This window comes from Engystomops pustulosus, chromosome 6 (assembly GCF_040894005.1).
Source record: "Engystomops pustulosus chromosome 6, aEngPut4.maternal, whole genome shotgun sequence".
In the NCBI taxonomy this organism is placed as follows: domain Eukaryota; kingdom Metazoa; phylum Chordata; class Amphibia; order Anura; family Leptodactylidae; genus Engystomops; species Engystomops pustulosus.
In genome coordinates, this window is record NC_092416.1 from 163,032,694 (window position 1) to 163,053,817 (window position 21,124).

Genomic DNA, 21,124 nt, shown 5'->3' on the forward strand with positions numbered 1-21,124 from the left:
ATAATACTTTGAAGGAAATCTACCATCAAAATCCATCACTTACTCATAGATCCAGTCTCTGTGACTGTGGTATCTTCTTATATTTCCTATCCATGGCCTCCTTCCTTCTAAAATCAACTTTTAAAATTATGCTAATGAACCAGATGGGCTCTTGGGGTGTTATCAGAGCCTCTATGTGCTGAAGATTCATAGACTTTTACTGTGTGGAGCACTTCCCCCTTCCACTCGGGGCCAAATTTGCCACAAGGCTCTGTGGACCTGGTGCCTTGAACAGCCGCTGAGAGGCAGATTAGTGAGAACATTTAAAAAAAAAAATTGGTGAGCCAATCGGTGGCTCCACAGGCTATTAGCCTCTCTCCCTCTGGGACCTTACTGGCAGCATTAAGGGCTTATTCACATGGCCGTCTGTGGGGAGGTAACGCAATTTTGCGGCCACATGTATGTCCCTATAGACGGCAATAGTGGCACGGCGCAGATACGGTGCCACACATGTGTGGCACCGATCCGGGCTGCACACCGCAAAAAGATAGAGCATGCTTTATCTTTCGGCGTGTGTGCGGCCGTGTCCAGCTATTCTCTATGGAGGGAGGAGCGATCACCTCCTCCTCCACTCCAGCACACGCACGATGGGCATACCGCGTGTGAATGTACCCTTAGTAGGATAAAGGACCTGTGTGATGTCAGAGTCATGTGACTGGTCACATGCACAGGTCCTGCATTAGTGATAGGAAGTCTGGCTCTTTGTAGTGAGCTGGCTCATTAGACTCCGCTCACTAATAAGAGCCTATTAATGCGCTAAAGATTTTCTAAAGTCAGTATATACATTTTTAGATTGTCCAAAAAACCAGTAACCCAAGATGCAGGGAGCCCAATATCTGCATTGGTAGAATTATTATGAGTTTTTGCTTTTAAACATACTTTGTACAAGCAAGAAATGTCATGCCCTTCGTGGTTGGTCCTTCTGTGTTGACCTCTGTATCTTGTGTCAGGTTCCAGCAGCGAATCTTCTTATACACCTGAAAGTTTACAAATTTCTGCCTGCTTTAGCACTGGCTGCTGTTTTTGAAGTCACATACTGCAAGAAAGATGTCCCTTCAAGTAGAGACAGACAATGCTAATGCTATACTATGGTAAGATCCATACCCTTGCCCTATAACGAGTGGAAATACCTCTAGGCAGTAGTTGATTTTAAGATAAGCGGTTTGGGCGGGATCCTGGGACCCAAGTCTTGTAGAAGGTCCATGGCCACCCAAACCACCCACCAAATTTTAAACTCAGAGGGACATCCTTGTAGATCTGTTCCTGCTCCCAATACATATGTACACAAGAGCCATTTCTGGAGCTTTGAAGGTCCTCCAAAGGTCCTGAAACCGCAGGTTGGAAGGAGGCAGATGGGACGTATTCTCCATTACCTAAGAAGCTGATTCTAGTACCAGATGTAGGAAGTGATTCCAGACTTGTAGGGGCTATAATATTCATACTGTCCAGGGCAGTCTTATTCAACCCCTACCTCTAGGGTGTAAATATATTTGTCAAAGACCACATAAAGGAGGGGTTTGGTTATATAACGCGTGCTAAATACCATACACCATTTTTGAGACTAATATGTAAGTGACATTGAGAAATGAATGATAACTGTTGGATTCAAAATGTTGGGAGTGTAGTTCTAGTTAAAGGCATATTCCAATTGGAGGTATCTAAAAGCATATACAATGAATACAGTATAGATGGAGGTCCCATCTTGGTGAATTGCACATATTCAGCAATGGATGTCCCATGACCTCCATCTCGTGGACTGGCAGGAGGGAGAGGTTACCGTACATACATTCATTTCCGTTCATCTCTATGGGCTGCCTGCTACGCTTTTTTTTAGCTTCCCATTGACTTGAATGTATAGTGAGCATGCGCAGGACGTCAACTCCAGATCACGAGACCCATGTTCTATAGATAGGAATTGGTCCCAGAGAAAGAACCTAGTTCTATCAGGTATTCATGGCATACCCAGTGGAGAAGTCATAAATATATGTATGTACTAGAGCAAATTACTAGATTAATTATTTAAACTGATTTAAACTTTTTTTTTGCAATTCATGAGAATTTCTGAGAGACTTATAAAAATGAAACCCAAGCTAGACATACATGAACCTGAGTCTTACTAGAAACATTGAAAATTGGGTTAGGGTATAGGGGTGGGAGGCATACAGTATTTCATTAAAGCTTCTTGTTCAGAGAATACAGTAACAATGGGTTGTTCATAACACAGTGGAGAATATAGGAATTAGTGAGATAGATATGGAGATTTCTGAGGCTAGACTTGACCCATCACAATCAATTAAAATTTGGTTATTTGGTTATATCTAGTAATAAGGTATAGACAAATCAACCAATGCACAGATGTATAGAGTTGGTTAAGACACGTAATATAGCAAGAAGTTAATGTGTTCCTTTCTTTAATGATGTGTAAAGTGCACAAGACACTTCACTAATAAATAAACGATGCAGGTACAGACAGGGCAATATAAAACATGGAGGTACAATACTTAAATATTAGCAGTGCTAAAAATTGGGGCAAATGTTTAAGAATGTTCTTAATGTCCATCCTGCTGATTGATGCTCAGATCATCCTTCCCCAGGTAACATTATAAAACCATCTGTATTAGTACACATGCACCAACATACACTGATAAGAAGCATGCGTTATGACCAGCAATGTCCTATTTTAATGCTCTGTCCATACTTAGCCAACCATCTCGGAGAGAAAAGTGTTAACAGCCAGAGGTGGCAATAACATTGTGTTGCTTCTCCGTCATCCTTCTCTGGTATTGTGCACAAGGCGGCATCACCCTGACATGCCGGCTTTAATGGGATCTGAGACATGGCACAGCTTAGCCTCTCAAGGCATTTAACCTGTTCTTCACCAAACTGACCACTTGCATAAAATGAGTTTCAGAATTTCCTACATTGAATGTGTTATTTCATAGCAATGTGGACATCTCATTAGAGGAAAGCTGAATCATAATGTGACGCTTGGAGAGAACTAGAGTTTGATTAAATCTCTTCTGACAAGGGTCTGTGCTATGTCCATGACTTCATCACATTCAGTATTATAAGTTCTAGTCCATCTTTTTTTAAGTTTTTGTCTTCTGAGACTCTGGGCTGCACTTTAGGATCAAGCACTTTCTGGTCGAAAGATCTCTTTGAGTACAGCTACACATTGGGAAGAGCTTTCCTCTTTAACAGGTCCCTGGGGTCTCGGCTGATGGTTTGGAGACTTGAGCTCTTGTCTACTGAACAGTTCCCGGACACCTTGTCTGAACCTTAAGTCCCTAATACTATAGATGACCACATTCCAGCAGCTATTAGAGGTGAGTATCCAGAATGCATAGAAAGAAAATTCACACCAGACATACCCCAAGACGTTGCCCACCACAAACACAGCAATGGGGCTGAAAGAAGCGGAAAAGGCAAATGTGAGGATTCCAATGGTTTTGGCTGCAGTAATGTCAGAGAATGATACCTTACTGCAGGTGCTCTGCACTTCCACCTCCAGCTGCTTCCTCACTTTACAGTACTGCCTTATAGCAGCAAAGGTGACAAAATTTATAGCAAAAGTGCCGCCCAACAGTGAAAAGTCAAAGACTGGAAAGATGAGCATAATATTCCAAGCTGGATCTTGTGTTTGCATTGTAGTGAACATATAGTTGCACATTTTGCTGCACGCATTGTAGTCCAGAGATATGTTTCGACCAAAAAAAAAGGGCACCATAGCTAATATGAAGCTAAAAACCCAAGAGAGAACTATAAGGTACCCTGTTCTTCTCCTAGTGATCACAATCCGCTTGTGGAGAGGTTTTAGCACAGCAATGCTCCTCTCCACCGACAACAAGAATATGGTGGATATTGAAACAAAGGTGCAACCAGCAAAAATAATCCCCATGACGAAACAAGGGACCTGGGAAGTAAAACTCGACGTTGTTGTGTCTCCAAGTTTCTCCAGCCCATATACAATCCGGGTGACTTCCATGTACACAGAATAAGGCACAACCAGTACTCCGACTGCCAAGTCTGCAAGAGCTAAAGAGGTTTTCAGAAAGCCCTGAGATGTCCTAAGCTGCTTGGTCCTCAGAAAGACTAGAAGACTCACCACGTTGCCCACTGTGATTGTAATGATAAGTAATACCATGACAGAAATCTTAAGGGCATCTCCAAGTAGACTTGTGCTGCAGAAGCTGCAATTCCAAGAGGAAGAAGTATTCTCAAGCATTGGAGAAGCAGAAGAAGTCAAACTCAGAGAGTAAAATCCATCATCTAGTCTTTATCTCTCAAGACGGTCAAGGATGACTAGAGGAAGAAAGGTCCAAATCATATCCTAACTTGAAGACAGAATCTTCCTTCTCATCAACATCATACGTAGTCCCTTGCATCCATCCCCGGGTAAATATTATGAGCTCTGAACAAACAAGGATATTTCTGTGGCAAATTGAAAGCAATCCAAACACTACATGCAGATAAGGGATTTACGGAGACGGTTAGCGAAATCACTCTTTCAAGAGCGTTATTAGCCTAGTTCCTTCCCATAGAACAGGGGGACCATGGAGTGTTTGCTTTATGTGGAAAAGGCAGCCAAAAATTCTGCTCAAGCAAACAGAGCTCAGTATCGCCAGATGTGCTCAGCTGCACAGAAAAGGGTTTAGGCGAAAGTCACTGGATCTTATGAAGAGGAATAGTAGCTGTGTGAGTAGTCTTCTGTTCTTCTCCTTTATTCTTCTCTCTTATTCTACTAGTCCCTTTCTCCTCCTCTCACCCCTTTCATCCCACCCTTTTCTGTCTCTGTGCACTAATAAGACTCCCCTCTGTTATCCTCCTCTCTTTCCTCCACTACGAGTATGAATCAAGGTTAGTGGGCAACGATATTAACACAATTTCATAGATAGTAGAAGTAGTAATACTGCACTACTAATGTCCTATAGATCCAACTGACTTTATACTAATGCACTAAACATACTATATTCTGACTACATACATAATAAAATAATAATTTTTGTAAAGCATTAGTTTCACACTAATTTTTTTAAAAGGAAATCTACCATATAAATCCAGCACGATAAACCAGGGCACTTACTGATAGATCTTCTTATGTTTGTTATTCATGGCCTCTTTCCTTCTAAAATCAACTTTTATAATGATGCTAATGAAGTTCAGAAGTTCTACAGGGGGGCATTACCAAAGCCCCACTGTGCTCTGGCTTCACAGGCTGTTACACTGTGCAGGAGCACTTCCCCTTTCCCATTATGTGCTCCTGCTGCCAAAAGATTACAGGAAGCAGAGGGAGGGGAGACAATCTCTTGCCCAGTGTAATAGGAGGGGCTCTGGTAATGCCCCCAGAGCTCTTCTAACTCATTAGCCTCATTTTAAAAGTTGATTTTAGAAGGAAGGAGGCCGTGGATAATAAATATAAGAAGATTATCACAGTCACAGTGCCTGGATCTATTAGTAAGTGCCCTGGTTCATCATGAAAAACTTGTGTAAGTTTCGATTTGACTAGGTCCAAAGGGACTGTCACCCTTTTCCATTAAGGGGCAGTATCAATATTAGTAATGAGTTCAAGTAGTGGGACATCTTTGTGACTTTTGAGCTGTCTCATTCAATATACCTTATTATCAAAACTTATTATCAAAACTTATTATCAAATCTTCATAACAATGACAGCAGGAAAGGGTTAACAAGTTTGATTTCGGTGGAAGGCTTAAACCCAATAAATGTTTCAGCCTCTTCCATTACTTGCAGGCTTCAGTTCATCTTAACTCCATATAAAGACCCACTTTACATGTTTTCTGTGTGCATTTTACTTTTGAAATTTGGTTTCGTTTAGTTGGTTTTAAGGAAGAGTTAGATAAAGTGTCAATTGGTCACCACCATCTTTGTGTAAGGGAATAAGGTTTGGTATAGTTTGGTACAATGAAACCTCTTTGAGCTGACTGCCCAACTTTGCACAGAAAATAGTCTTTTAAAGGGGGTGGTCTGCTCAATGGGGGCAGCTTCCATAAAGTATAATAGGGGAAAAAAATCGGACACGGAAAAAAAACTTTTAGGGAGGGGCGTCTTCTGAAAGGGGTGGACTTTTGGAGAGGTTTCATTGTTTATACAGGCAGTATAAACCCGGGTTACGTAAAAGATAGGGTCCAAAGGTTTGTTCTTAAGTTGAATTTGTATGTAAGTCGAAACTGTATATTTTATAATTGTAGATCCAGACAAAAAAACATTGGGCCCCAGTGACAATTGGAGTTTAAACATTTTTTTCTGTAATGGGACCAAGGATTATCAATAAAGCCTCATTACAGACACCTTACAGCTGATTATTGCAGCCTGGGATTATAGTAACATCCAGAGAGCTTCACCAGAGGTCAGAGGGGTCTTTCTGTAACTATGGGTTGTCTGTAAGTCGGGTGTCCTTAAGTAGGGGACCGCCTGTATAAAGAAAAGTCAACAATATTATGTGCAAGTATGATGAATATTTCATTTATAAAAACCTTTCAGAGCAAAAAAAAAAAAACTAAAAAAATGCCTGAAATGTCCCTATGTCAAAACTTAGTAGACTCTATATGCCGTAAGAGCTTTTGTAGATTTCATTGTTCTCATTTCTATTGTAAATTCACAGCTTCTTCCTCTTAAAAATTATGGGTTTTTTGTTGCTTTTTTTTATTTTGCACGCCACAGCATCACCCACTAACGAAAAAACTACATGGAGTGCGCATTAATGTATGGTGATGTTTCCACCGGCAAGATGACATTTCAGAATAAGGTGCAGAATGCAGAATAAGCTGCCATGTACTGCATATTCAGGAATATCTTATGGCAGAGCAAGTACTATTGGGAGTAACCAAGAAGGAAGAAGAGAAACAACAGACAGAGCAGGGGACCCGACCAAAAAGGTGGAGAATCTTATACACGTTAGGGGTAATTTGTTAATGTGTTGCATGGTCCGATAATGCAGATCTCTAGTTCTCATGATGAATTCTGGTGAAATATAAGACTGTTGAGTTCTATTTAAAACCCATTTTTAGCTAAATTTAACTGTGTTAGCACGTAGCCGGCTGCAAGTATAGGCGCAGTGCGGCCATGACAGGCAGGGATGAGAGGAGAGAAAATGATGGGTGGAGTGGTCATGGGGGGTGGAGATTTCAGTGTTAAGATGATAGGTGGGTTTTGAGCTGGGGGGAGGAGATAGTGAGGGCTTAGGAAGGGCAGCCATCTTTTGGCTTGAGAAAATTGTCCCATCCACCCTCCCTTAGCTTTGTTTTATATCAGGGTCACTCATGTGGTTTTGGGAGACGGGATACAAGTAGTTATGTTCTTATGTCAAGTGGGGTAGTGGTTAGGTTAGTTTAGGATGTGTGGCGGGGGCGGGGTTCTTGGCAACAGCTAATTCAATTGGTAAAGTGGATAATAAGTTGATGAAAATATGGTGGTGGTTATTTAAGTCCGGAAGTTAAGAGGAATTATGCCAGGATCCTTCATGGGGTGGCCTCCCTTTTAGGACCTGGTTGGTTTTAATAAGTCTAACGGTTAGTCACCTCTGCTCGCGCCACTGGCTAGGATGTTGGCGGCTAGTGGTTTTGGTAGTTGTGACACTGCACGCCGAGCGTGCTTTCTGAGCATACATAATGGTATAAATGGACCGGACGAGAATTATTATGGAAAATATTGGTTGCAATATGTGGGATCTGTTGTCAAGGACTCTGCTCACCCATCATTTTAACCTGTAAAGAATTGTTATATGATTTGTGTTTTAATAAAGTTTTTTTTTTTGCAGATTGTAAAACATTTTCAATAAAGGCTGTGACCAATCACCTTCCAATTCAAAAGTTGTATGTATGTTTATTTAGTTAGAAGGGGTTGGTCAGGCAGATTCCTTTAATTTCCTTTCATCTCAATATTCACCGAGTCAGCAATTGCCTGGGTCATGTGCCATAATGTGTCACACCCTCCAAATTTTTTGGCGCACAGACTGTTTACCACCCAACGAGTCTCCTTTCTTCAAGGCCGTCCCATCTTTTGTTAGACAATTTTGAAAAGTTCCATAAAATGGTCTAAAAGCCTCAATAAATGTATCGGAAGGCGTTTTATATGTATTTTTGCCACAAATCTGCCTAAAAATCTGGTGCAGGTACATTAATGAATTCCCATACATTTAATGAAACACAATATGAAACAGTCAATGGCCTCTCGCCTTGTGTTAGAAGAAATAGAGCATATCATACATCAAGATAGGAGGCGGCAAGCCTCCCCCATCCACTCTGAAGAAGAATCCTCCCCGGGAGATGAATTCCATCCAAAAGTAAATGGACCTTTTGCACAATGCAAATTTGGACAAAAATTTTACATCTAGAGGCACTGCCTTTGTACAAGATACCTTTAATGTGGATACACAATGGGGCACATTGGGGCATCACTGTGCCGCGATTCCCTAAGATTTTGCGCCGATATCCTGCATGTGTCGCTTCCCCGCTCAGGTCTGACAGAGTTCACCTTCTTCTTCTTTCTGGTGCATGTGAGTGCATTGTCTTACGACACAATGGGGGTCATTTACTAAGGGTCCGATTCACGTTTTCCCGACGTGTTACCCGAATATTTCCGAGTTGCGCCGATTTTTCCTGAATTGCCCCGGGATTTTGGCGCACGCGATCGGATTGTGGCGCACCGGCGCTGGAATGCACGTGATGGAAATCAGGGGGCGTGGCCGAACAAAAACCCAACGGATTCGGGAAAACTGCCGCATTTAAAAAAAAAAAAAAGTGTCGCTGGACATGCACTTACCTTCACTCGACCCGGCTTGGTGAACTCCAGTGCATTCAGAGCAGCAGCGACACCTGGTGGACGTCGGAGGAACTGCCTTAGTGAATCCCGGCAGAACCCGAATCCTCCGCAGAGAACGCGCCGCTGGATCGCGAATGCACCGGGTAAGTAAATCTGCCCCAATGTAAAAGCTTAATCCCGCGCTCAGTCCAAATCAGTCGGATCGTGCAACGGCACACCCCCGATTTCTGTTACATGAAAGTAGTGCAGCCGCGCCACAATCTGATCGCGTGCAACACAATCCCAGTGCAGACCCCTGTTAAATACCTGTCATAGCTGCACAATTCCCCAAAAACCGTGAACAGTCTGACTAAAGTGCGATCCACGACCCTTTGTAAATAAGCCCCAATGTCTTTTGGTCCTGTACTTGGACCATCATCAGGTGGAGGCAGCACCTCTGGATGTTCCTTGTCCAATTTTCCATCATGCCACAGATACATCTTTATTGAGGAGATACATTATTTCTGATCATTACCTGATTTATACTGCATTTTCTCTACCAGTTTCCGCTCTGAGGACTAGTTTTAGTTGTCTCTGAGCTACTGAGTAAAGACTAGGTGATACGATGAGATCATGGAGCAGGCTGATGGCTATGTGGGGTGCGGACATGACAAGCAGGGCTGCAGGGGTTTAGAAAATGGGGGTGGATCATGAGGAGTAGGGTGATAGGGGATTTTGAAGTACTGAGGGTGGAACATTTAGGGGTTTATATAGTCTGTAAATGAGGGTCAGCCATCTTAAAATGACCATCATAAAAATTGCCCCTGGATTTTGAAGTATACAATTTTGAATTCTCCCACCATACGGATTTGCTATCAAGGACATGGCCACCAATCTGTTTACACCCCCGGAACCCCTCAGGATCATTTACATATTTTGTAAAACACGTTTTTCCTCAAATTGTGGGTGTTCCTAGTAAATTGTAAGGGTGGGGTCACTGTTCTACTGGATACTTCCCAATTATATTATAATACAATATAACGGAATTATCTCAAATTCTCTATTATTTCGGTCTTATATTATTCTTTGTTTATTCATTGTATTCACTGGGGTAACATTTTTTGTGTGTCTCTTATTTTTTACCTTTCCGGTAGAAATATATGAGAAGCAGGACTGGGAGCCTATAGAAGTCTATCAGCTTCCATAGTGACAAAAGGGATTCTGTGATCTCCCTGCTGGAGAGCCTTTGCTGTACTTTCACTTCAAATATAAAATAACCACTCAGATGCTGCGGTGTGATGTCATTATAGGGGTTAATGGTTTATGACTCTGTAGCCAAGTAATACAGCATGGACTTGTCAGTTTTGATGCCTTAACCCTTGTGCCAAGGGTTAAACAAAGTTTGCAGCAGGACGGCCACTTGAGATAGAAGAGGGTCCGGGGGCGTGGTTTGGATGCCGAGCAGAGAGGCATAGAGGTGACTCAGCAGCGCCACAGCAGTGACCCGGCTACTGTCAGCATGCCTACGACGGGGGAGATGATGAAGAAAGAACGCTCAAGGCCCCTGCAAACTCCCGAACTTGGCGCCGATCGCCCGCCACATGAGCAGCAAGCCCACAGAGAGCAGCCAGGAGAATGTGAGCGACCCCCATGAATAGCCACAGCAAGGACACAGGGAGCAGAGGTAAGCGGGTTAGGCGGCAGATGAAGAAGCGCTGTGGCTATTTGGCCCGGAGCTCTTCCCGTTTCATATATTAGGCGCATCGGACTATAAGGCGCACTTTTGATTTCTAAGAAAATCATAGGTTTTTTAGTGCGCCTTATAGTCCGAAAAATACGGTAAATAAAGGAATTCTTATTATCTTTAAACTAAAGATGTGGCTTCTATATTATGGGATCTATGACATTTGCCAAATGGATTTATGAACTGATGAGTTGAGCTTCTGTTTTCTTCTACCACAAAGAATTATCCAGCAAGTTTTCTGTCAAAAAGCAATGCAAACCTAATGAAAAAGTGGCTTGGTCCCTCATCATGGATCAAAAATGGCTAGAACAAATATTAAAGGTCAATGAGGGCCAGACCATGGATTTTTTATTCTATCGGGTACATAGATTGTTGTAAAGGTCTCTTACTTCCTATTGATTCTCCATTCAATGGCATCTCTAGTCTCATTGACATTGACTCACTCTCGTCTTACTACAACTGATGGAAAAATATTTCACTATGGTGCTGCATGCTCACTTCATAATGTATCATACATATTCTCCCGAGTGGAATTGACTTTATGACTCAGTATAGCACAATTCTACGTATTAGAGAATTGCCCATATTCAGCAAATAGACTTGCACAAAGGTTCATAGATAAGGTTTTTGACAACATCCGCTATATTTTTATTACTCTTGGATAACCTTTGTACCTGGGCAAAAAACATCCTCTTTTACATCACTTCTATGTTTGGAAGCTGGAAGGAAGTGGCTATATTTTATGGTGAGAGTTGTTTTGTAAGATGGGAAAAAACGAAGCTACCGAATAGACGTAATAGATCTGGTCATCGCTATTCACAAATAACATATTACGTGATCCTAGATAACGCTTACAGTTATGTAATGAGTCATCTACACTACTTACAAAAGATATCAAATTCACCATTACAAGAAACACAAACCTCAAGGCATTCCAATGTAGTATGCAAAAATTTGAGGACTTCCATAGAGGAGAATATATGCAACCAGTAGTGGACTATAACCAAACCATTATATATATTCCAGAAGGAACAGACTCCAAGCTGTAGACCCGGCTGGGTCTCTTCAGTACAGCATAGGGAACTGGTTTGGCTAAACGAGAGGCTTGTGGTTAGGCCGAACCAGTTCCCGATGCTGTACTGAAGAGACCCAACCGGGTCGAAACAGTGCTGTCTACAGCTGGGAGTCTGTTCCTTCTGGAGTAGATAGACTGGTTTGGTTTTAATCCCGCATCTTGTCATTAGGCCTCTTGTAGGCCATACTTGATGTTAAGGGAGCTGCCTTACAAGGTAGCTAAAAGAAGCCTGGTTTTCCTCATTCGATCCTGGAAAACTTATTTGCATACTTTCCCAGAATCCCCTGGTGGAGCGTCCATGGCTATAAGTCTCCACACGCCTACACAGCTGCCTTAATTGGCATGAGAACTCTTACTTCTTGACCCAAACCAGTTGGACTTTCGACTGCTACTATGATCCAAGAGATTGATTGATTTTTACTATTTATTTTTCTACACCACCAGGTTGCTTCTTCATGGAGTAGTGTTGGTGACAGCTAACCCAAACCGGACAAGGAATATTATACAGATTTTGTGTAACTTGACTGGACTTAAAATACAAAAATTGAGTGACTCAAGGCTTTAATCAAGATAAAACCAGGTTACCAGGCAGGTCACAGAAAGTAAAGCCAAGTCACAGAGATCCAGGAACAAGTAAAACCGAGGAGGAACAAAAAAGAACACAAATATAAGGTCAGGTATCTGGGCACAAGTCTGGGATGAGAACACATAAAAGAGGAACAAGGATCCTTTGTGTGGCCACCTTCCTATGGGAGAGTAACACTACAACCATACATATAATAGCAAACGAAGTATCACTGTACTTGTTAAAGAGTTAATACGTGTTGCCTGCGCTGCCCTGTAATATACAATATCCATCCAAGTCGAAGAGGCTATCCTCATGTCAAGGCTACAACGTGCCGAGAAGTGGATTTCATTCTTTTAATTAACGTCTAAAGAGGGATTCATCTCAAAGATGATGAGACCAATTACAGGTGTGAGAGGAGTGTAGCCATTAGATAATTATAGATAGACATCTTAGTAGCTAAGAAACGGGCCATTTCATGTCACATATTAAATAGTAATTATGTTATTATTTCCATACCGAGTTATAGCTTCAATGTCTATAAAGTCATTTTCATAATAATGAAACAAAAAAAAAAATTGGTACTACCGTTAAATCCCCCTACACATACTATTTTATATTGTTCCACCGCTGCTGATATGAAAAAGTAGGACATTTTTTAAACAGTTTTGATGAAAAATGGCCTATTATTTTGTGTCTGCATCTTGAGTCACAGCTTTACTCGACGTTGTCAGGGGCGTAACTACCGTGGTAGCCCCATCATCTGACCTGACACTAAAGAATGGAGCATGTGCACCATTATATACATATTATGCAGCACATTGGGGCTCATTTACTAAGGGTCCACGGAGCGCACTTTCGTGGGATTTCCGAGCGATTTCCGTTTTGCGCTGCATTTAACAGGAGATTTTGGCACACATGATCGGATTTCGGCTCATCGGCACCAGCTTGCACGCGACAGAAATCGGGGGGGCGGGCCGTCGGACAACCTGACGGATTCGTACTATGCACAGGATTTAAGATTTCGAATTGTGTCGCAAGACAACGCACTTACAAGCACCAGGAAGAAGAAGGTGAACTCCGGCAGACCTCGGCGGGGAAGCGACGGATGCAGGAACTCATCCTCGTTGGACCGTCGGAATCGGGAATGAAGACAGGACCGGGTAAGTAAATGTGCCCCATTGTATGTAACACATATGTTATGGATATATGCTTTATATGTGTGTGTATCTGTGATGTGTATATGCTGTATGGTGTGTGTGCGTGTATACTGTTTTTGTGTTTATACACTGTACATTTGTATATGGAGATGTATCTGTGTGTATATGTGATGTGTAAGTGCTCTATATGTATGCGGATGTGTGTAAGAGTGTATAAATGTGTGTGTAAGAGTGAATAACTGTATGTTTATGTATATAGGTATGTAAATGTGTGTGTATATATGAGTGTAATATGTAGTTACGCCCCTGGATATAGTCTCTAGTCATACTCGCTTCTACCTGTTTTCTTCTGGTTTTAGACAAATATTTGGTTTTGGTTTTTCAAGAATTTTGGAAATACAGGCGGTCCCCTACTTAAGAACACTCGACTTACGACCCCTAGTTACAAACGGACCTCTAGATATTGGTAATTTATTGTACTTTAGTCCTAGGCTACAATAATCAGCTGTAACAGTTATCACAGGTGTCTGTAATGAAGCTTTAGTGTTAATCCTGATTCTTATGACAACCCAACAATTTTAAAATCCAATTGTCACAGAGACCAAAAAAGTTCTGGCTGGGATTACAATGATAAAATATACAGTTCCGACTTACATACAAATTCAACTTAAGAACAAACCTACAGACCCTATGTTGTATGTAACCCGGGGGCTGCCTGTATCTGTCTGGGCTAGAAGTGTTGGTAGTCACAGGAACTTTTGTAGCCGATCAGTATCTCTGGCATTTATTGGGGCAGATTTATGAAGCTGTCTGAAAGTCAGAATATTCTTAGTTGCCCATGGCAACCAATCACAGCTCCCCTTTAAAATATTCATGAGCACTGGTAAAATGAAAGCTGAGCTGTAATTGGTTGCCACGGGCAACTACGAATATTCTGACTTTCAGACAGCTTGATAAATCTGCCCCATTATGTTCTTTTATGTGCCTTTGATATTCACTCATTGGACAAGCAGTTTGTGAGGAAACACCCAACAAAGACAAGATCAGGATCCCAAGTGATCCAAAGAATAGGGTCCAGAATGGCTAGAGCTGCACTCAATAGAGAGAGCAACGATTACAGCGATGCCGCATTTATATGGCTTTTTAATGGTTAACGTGTTTTGCAGAATAAAGAACTCATTTTGTAAGAAATTAGCTTGTTTTTGCATCACCATGTATTCATGGGCATAACATTTATATTTTTTTGTTTACAGAGTTGTTTTGGAGTTTACTTTTTGCGGGACAAGCTGTTCTTTTTCTTGGTATCATGTCGGGGTAAATATTACTTTTTAGGTCAAATGTGAAAATTTCATCATTTTTGTGAGGTTTTTTTTTTTTGCGTTTTTTATGGTGTTCACCAAACTGGTTGAGTGATAATTTAATTTTATTGTATGGGTTGTTAAGGACGTGGTGATACCCAATATGTTGTGTTTTTTTGGTGATTTTCACTTTTTTATGTTGTATTTGGTTTTTATATGGGATGGGACTTCATGGAACTTTTATTCTTTTTAATAACTTTTATAATTGCACTTTATTAGAAAAAAACCCCCTGTTTTTAACTGTTTTATTTTTTCCCAGGGTGAGACATGAACAAGTGATCATTTGATCACTTGTTCATTATAATATACTACAATACTAATGCATTGCAGCATATTAAATAGTCAGCCTATGCATCCAGCACAATCCTAACAGGCTGCTACATGAAGGCATCCCTACGGTCCTTATCAGACCTCAGGGTTGCAAAGGCAACAATCGTCGCAACAGTGCACTATAGACGCTTCTATAGACAACTGACTGTGATGTCTATAGCATTAAACAGGCTGGATCGGCTACCACGTACTGCCGGGATCCCGCGCTGATTGCAAGAACTCAGTTTCTGAGCCCGAGCGATCACCAAGATGCAACTCTACGTCAAGGTGCGGGAACTACCCGCATCCTATGACGTAGAGTTACGTCAGGGTGTGGGAAGGGGTTAAACTGTATTCGAAAGGAGACGGGAAACCAGTGCAGTGACTGACAAAGACTGGAGGCATCTGTGTAGCGTTTGGTATGAAAGAAAAGTCTGGCTTCTGCATTAAGAAGATTTTAGAGGACAAAGTTTAGTAATGGGAAGACCGATTAGACAGGAATGTCGGTAGTCAAAATGAAAGTGAATCAGAGCGAAAACTTGAGTTTTAGAAGTTTTCCACTGTGAGAAATGGTCGGATCCTGGAAAATTTTTGAGGTGCCTGCGGCAGGAGCTTGTAGGTGATTGTACATACAGTGCCTATAAGAGGTCAAAGTCCAGCACAACCTCAAGACTGGGAGCCTGTTACCTCGTGGTTATGTTGATAGCACAAATGGAAATGGAGAAGTCAGTGGTGTATTCGGAAGCTTATACAGGCGTTCCCCTACTTAAGAACACCCGACTTACAGACGACCCCTAGTTACAAACGGACCTCTGGATGTTGGTAATTTGCTGTACTTTAGTCCCAGGCTACAATAAACAGCTATAACTGTTATCACAGGCGTCTGTAATGAAGTTTTATTGTTGATCCTGGTTCTTAAAATCCAATTGTCACAGAGACCTGGTTGGGGTTACAATTATAAAGTATACAGTTCCGACTTACATACAAATTCAACTTAAGAACAAACCTACAGAACTTGTACATAACCCGGGAACTGCCTGTATTTTTATTTTTAATATACTGGAAAAACAACTCAACAATTTGTTGAATAGATCTGCTTGTAATTTATGGAAACCAGGACAAAGGGTCACATAATTTTTTTAAAATTAAATTTAAAAATGATTTAGTGAACACAAAAAATTTTTGGGCCCCTTATTTCAGCAGAAGTGGTTTACTTTCTATTCTGTGGAAACGGAGCAAGGTCTTTGTATGAAATAACAATGCGAGGCAACAAAGCCATCTTCACGTGTTATATTTCTCCTTCAGCAGAATGTAATTTGATGTGGTCAAGGATTAGTATCACAATGGAAGAGGTTTTTAGTAAGAAAATTATTACAGCTTAGCTATACACTTGCATGAACAAACATTCATAACTTATTTTGAAGATGTTATACAGTTCACATTGATGAGGTTTATATATAGCAGCAAGGGAAATGTATGGTATAACCATTCCATATGACAAATGTAAAAAACAGCCCAAAGAACTATCCTCTCTTAATGGAAAAAATAAAATCTTATGTGTATCCCCTTAATCAGTGGTAAAACTGGATGAAAACCATCATGTATAATATGGTGTGGATTTAAAACTCCATCTCACAGGTCAATTTCTAGGCAGTAAATATTCAGAATTTATTTAATACATTATAGCAGCATTACACTACATGTAACCTCACCTTTACACACATACATATATACGGTACAAACTGCTAGTTTGGAATCCTCTCTTCAAGGCCAATACCCAACACTGTATACAGCTTTGTATGGTGCAAACAGCTTTAAGTATAGCTTTAAAGCGAACCTGTCACCACATTTTTCACAAATAAAGCTAGTGATAGGTTCTCATAGAGCCCTATTAACTAAATGATACCCTTCTTTAAGCTAAATTGTTTTCCTCATAAAATCAAGTTTTTTATCTTAATTGGCATGCAGCCAGATAGAGTTGGAGTCAGAGGGGATGGGCCCCATGCCACATGCCTCTTTCTTACCATTTAACACTACATGTTATGTGACCAGGGTAATGTCATCTAAGATCCTTTACCCACTAACATTTCCAAAATCTACCCTATATATGTATCTGATCACATCATGAAGGCATGGGGAGGAGTAAAAGTCCATGAAGGCATGGGGAGTAGTAGAAGTCCATGGAGGCATTGGGGGAGTAGATTTACATTGAGGTATTGGGAGGAGTAGAAGTTCATGAAGGCATGGGGAGGAGTAGAAGTCTATTGAGGCATGGGGAGGAGTAGAAGTCCATGAAGGCATGGGTAGGAGTAGAAGTCCATGAAGGCATGGGGAGGAGAAGAAGTCCATGAAGGCATGGGTAGGAGTAGAAGTCCATGAAGGCATGGGGAGGAGAAGAAGTCCATGAAGGCATTGGGAGGAGTAGAAGTCTATTGAGGCATGAGGAGTAGAAGTCCATGGAGGCATGGGGAGAAGTAGAAGTCCATTGAGGCATGGGGAGGAGTGAAGTCCATGAAGGCATGGGAAGGAGTAGAAGTCTATTGAGGCATTGGGAGGAGTAGAAGTCCATGGAGGCATGGGGAGGAGTAGAAGTCTATTGAGGCATTGGGAGGAGTAGAAGTCCATGGAGGCATGGGGAAGAGTAGAAGTCCATTGAGGCATTGGCAGGGGTAGAAGGCCATGGAGGCATTGGGAGGAGTAGAAGTCCATTGAGGCATGGGGAGAAGTAGAAGTCCTTGGAGGAATGGGGAGGAGTAGAAGTCCATGGAGGCATAGGGAGGAGTAGAAGTCCATGAAGGCATGGGGAGGAGTAGAAGTCCTTGGAGGCATGGGGAGGAGTAGAAGTCCTTGGAGGCATGGGGAGGAGTAGAAGTCCATGGAGGCATGGGGAGGAGTAGAAGTCCATGAAGGCATAGGGAGGAGTAGATGTCCATTGAGCCATTGGGGGGAGTAGAAGTCCATGGAGGCATGGGGAGGAGTAGAAGTCCATGCTGGAGGCATGCTGTGATTTCTTGTGATCAGATGCATACAGGTAAGATAACAAAGTTGATTTTATGGGGATGTAAGGAAAAAAATTTTAGCTAAAAGAAAGGTGTTATTTATTTAATAGTGCTCTATGGGAACCTGTATTTTTTTGTGAAAAATGTGGTGACAGGTTCCCTTTAACGAAAAAAAAAAAAATCAAATATAGCACATAAATGAACCTTTCTGAAGTATATACATGGTGGACCCATATTAGTAAGCATAGTAAATATATAATCTGGATCCACTCTTGAGGGGTTTCCACATTGTAGCCTTTTATAATAGGATTTATAAGTATCAAAAATCACATTTCTAGAGGTTTTTCTTCAGAATTATAGTACGGTATGTCAGGAAACTAAACAGTCTAACATAACTTCATTAATTACGGTAAAGTTTACTTAGCGCATTCTACAATTTGTATTACTGTTGTGTCATCTCATTTTTTTTGCCTTTTGCAGCAAGAAAAACAAGAAACGATTGATCTAGGGATGAGAATTACAAAATGACTCGTGTACAGAAACTTCTGTTTTCATATCCGACTGTGTGGACCTGCTCAATGTAATTTACCAGGGAACAAATTTGATGAGGCCTGACAAATCACACTGCAATAACAATTCTGGGAATACAGCGCATTTTAAGCCTTTTTGAGGGAAATTAAATCTGCTTGTGGTAAGCTGCTCATTGCACAATGGATCTCATATACTCTGACCACGATGAACATCAAACTGTGCGGGGAAAGTATCAAAAGAATTCTACACACTACCTAAAATTATCTACGATGTTCGGAGAATGAGGCTCATTGTTATGTACAAAGCCAGTGTTACCGGGGTTAAAAACGGTACAATTGGTTCTGTGAAATGTTACCTTGTCGTGACCTTAATCTTAAAATCACAGTCCCTTGCTGTTATCATGCAGTGCAGGCTAGAAGAATTGGAGATGGCTTCCTGTGGGCAGTTATATATTACATTCTATGAATAAAATAAATACTTCTCGGCTCTAAAAAACAACCAAACTTGTCAAACTATTCTTATTTAGCAAACTTATTCGATGTTCTACATTATAAGTTTCTGCTAGAGTTTGTGGTGGGGTTTCCATGGTTCAGTGGACTTCTGTTATCTACTGGCTGAAACGTACTATGGCTTCAGCTCATTAACGTATCATATCATGACGGTCCTTGGAAATACAATGCATGCTACACATCAAAATACTAAAGCGGTATGTGGACGCAGTTGGAAACAGTGATTGCACGTAGACCTCATTAGACATTTTTGAATCTAAGCATCATAAATCCTTCAGCCTTACTCTGCGCACTGATATTTGAGACACAAGCTGCCAGTAATTGAAGACCTAAAGGAGGATAAAGGAAAAAGAAGGACAGAACATTGAGTGTTCCAAATAATTTTAAATGAATTCAAAGCATCATATGCATTGGAGAGACAGCCCATTCTTGTAGGCAGCGGTACACCACCAATTAGTCAATTCCAGTATTGGTGTAAATCGGCAATTTACTTAATAAATTCACAATGCCATTATAATATGCAGAATTATTATTATACTTGGATATGGGGAACACACAGTGGCGTAAATAGAACTCATTGGGCCACCCTGCCCCCCAGTGCAACCCCCCTGCAAATCCACCCTGCTCCCCCAGTGCAACAGTGCGTTGTGGTATGCAAATATAGCAGCCACCATGACATACAGTTACCCCCCTCCCACTCAAAGTACATTTAGAACCCTAAGCCTACCCTTAGTGCACCCACAAAATATAACACCCTTCTTTCATGTCCCCAAATAGTATACATTCCCCTTTCGAGTAGCCCCTATTTATGTTGCCATGAGACCATTTATAGATGATGATTTGTTCTGTGGGGAACAAGGGACTCCCTGCATCACCATTGAAGTCAATTCTTATAGAGTTGGCAACCAACGAGAGGCCAGAACTGGCTCCCCTTTTTACAGGCCACCTAGCAGTGACCACAGCTATTATGATGGTAGTTCTTACATTTGGAAACACACTTTATTCTCAAGGCATCTAGTTGCAATTATTTCAGACTTCTGAAGACTGCTTTTACCCCACTCCACCACCTGGGACTGAGCCTGAAGCTTTATAATCACGTAGGCAGATTTTTTTTTCGGTTGAATCAAAACTTATTTGTTCCCTAGCTTTCATCCTGCTTTCTTCACACAAAGTTTACAATATCCTCCTGATTTAAACAACTCAATTTTGTACCATCTTCTTTTTCCTAACGTCCACTTTGCGCAGACAAATTGAATATAATTACAGACATGGCCTAGAAATTCTCCTCCATTTTGATGTTTATTCAAGGGGCCGCTCATTACGTGTAATGTCACAACATCGCTCCTGCCCCAGCACTTTACTACATTTCTTTGCTCTTGGTTAATGCACTCCATGAAATCACAGGGTTAACTAGAACGCCACCTACGCTCCTCACCGGCTATGTAGATACCGATAAATATAAACTGTAGATTTTAGCCTACAAAATGGATGTGGGAGTAAGTAATCGTTTGTGTACGAGTGTACAATTTACCTAAGTGCTGGTGGGGGAGTAGAGCGAAATGTAAAACTGTACAAAATTTATTATGAAAGAGTGTTGAAGTAGAAAAGGGCAAATGTACTTATCCAATGTCTACCAAAGTCCCTACCATGGCAATCAAATACCATACAGGAGAGCAATGAGCAATAATATGGCCAAATTAGACAATGGGGTTGGCCCATAAAACTCCCCCCAGGATTAGTTTAGGCCCAATGATATAACTCAGGGGGACGCACAGCAATCTGCCACTTACCTCAGACCATATGAAAAAGGGGAAGAGTGTATGTTGTTTGACAAACCCCTTTAAGGAAATCTCTCATCAAAATCCATGATGATAAACCAGGGACATTACTCATAGATCCAGGCACCGGGACTGTGGTAATCTTCTTATATTTTTTATCCATGGCCTCCATCTTTCTAAAAGGAAGGCCACAACTGAGGGTAAATTAAATGTCGCTGTTGACTTTGCTGGCATCGGTCATGGTCGTTGACTGTGGGGGAGGGGATTGAGCTTAACCCGAACTTTTCAATTTTCCTCAAC

At 41.3% G+C, this 21,124-nt stretch overlaps 1 long non-coding RNA gene across 2 annotated transcripts; it reads left to right on the plus strand.

Moving 5' to 3' along the window:
- Positions 1 to 2,898: 2,898 nt before the first annotated feature.
- Positions 2,899 to 7,865, plus strand: LOC140064874 (uncharacterized). Of its 2 annotated transcripts, none has more exons than XR_011847822.1 (3): positions 2,899 to 4,734; positions 6,718 to 6,932; positions 7,814 to 7,865. It is a non-coding gene; the product is annotated as an uncharacterized lncRNA (long non-coding RNA). The 2 variants fall into 2 exon arrangements; XR_011847823.1 differs by lacking the exon at positions 2,899 to 4,734 and adding an exon at positions 4,750 to 4,896.
- The last annotated feature ends 13,259 nt before the right edge of the window (positions 7,866 to 21,124 follow it).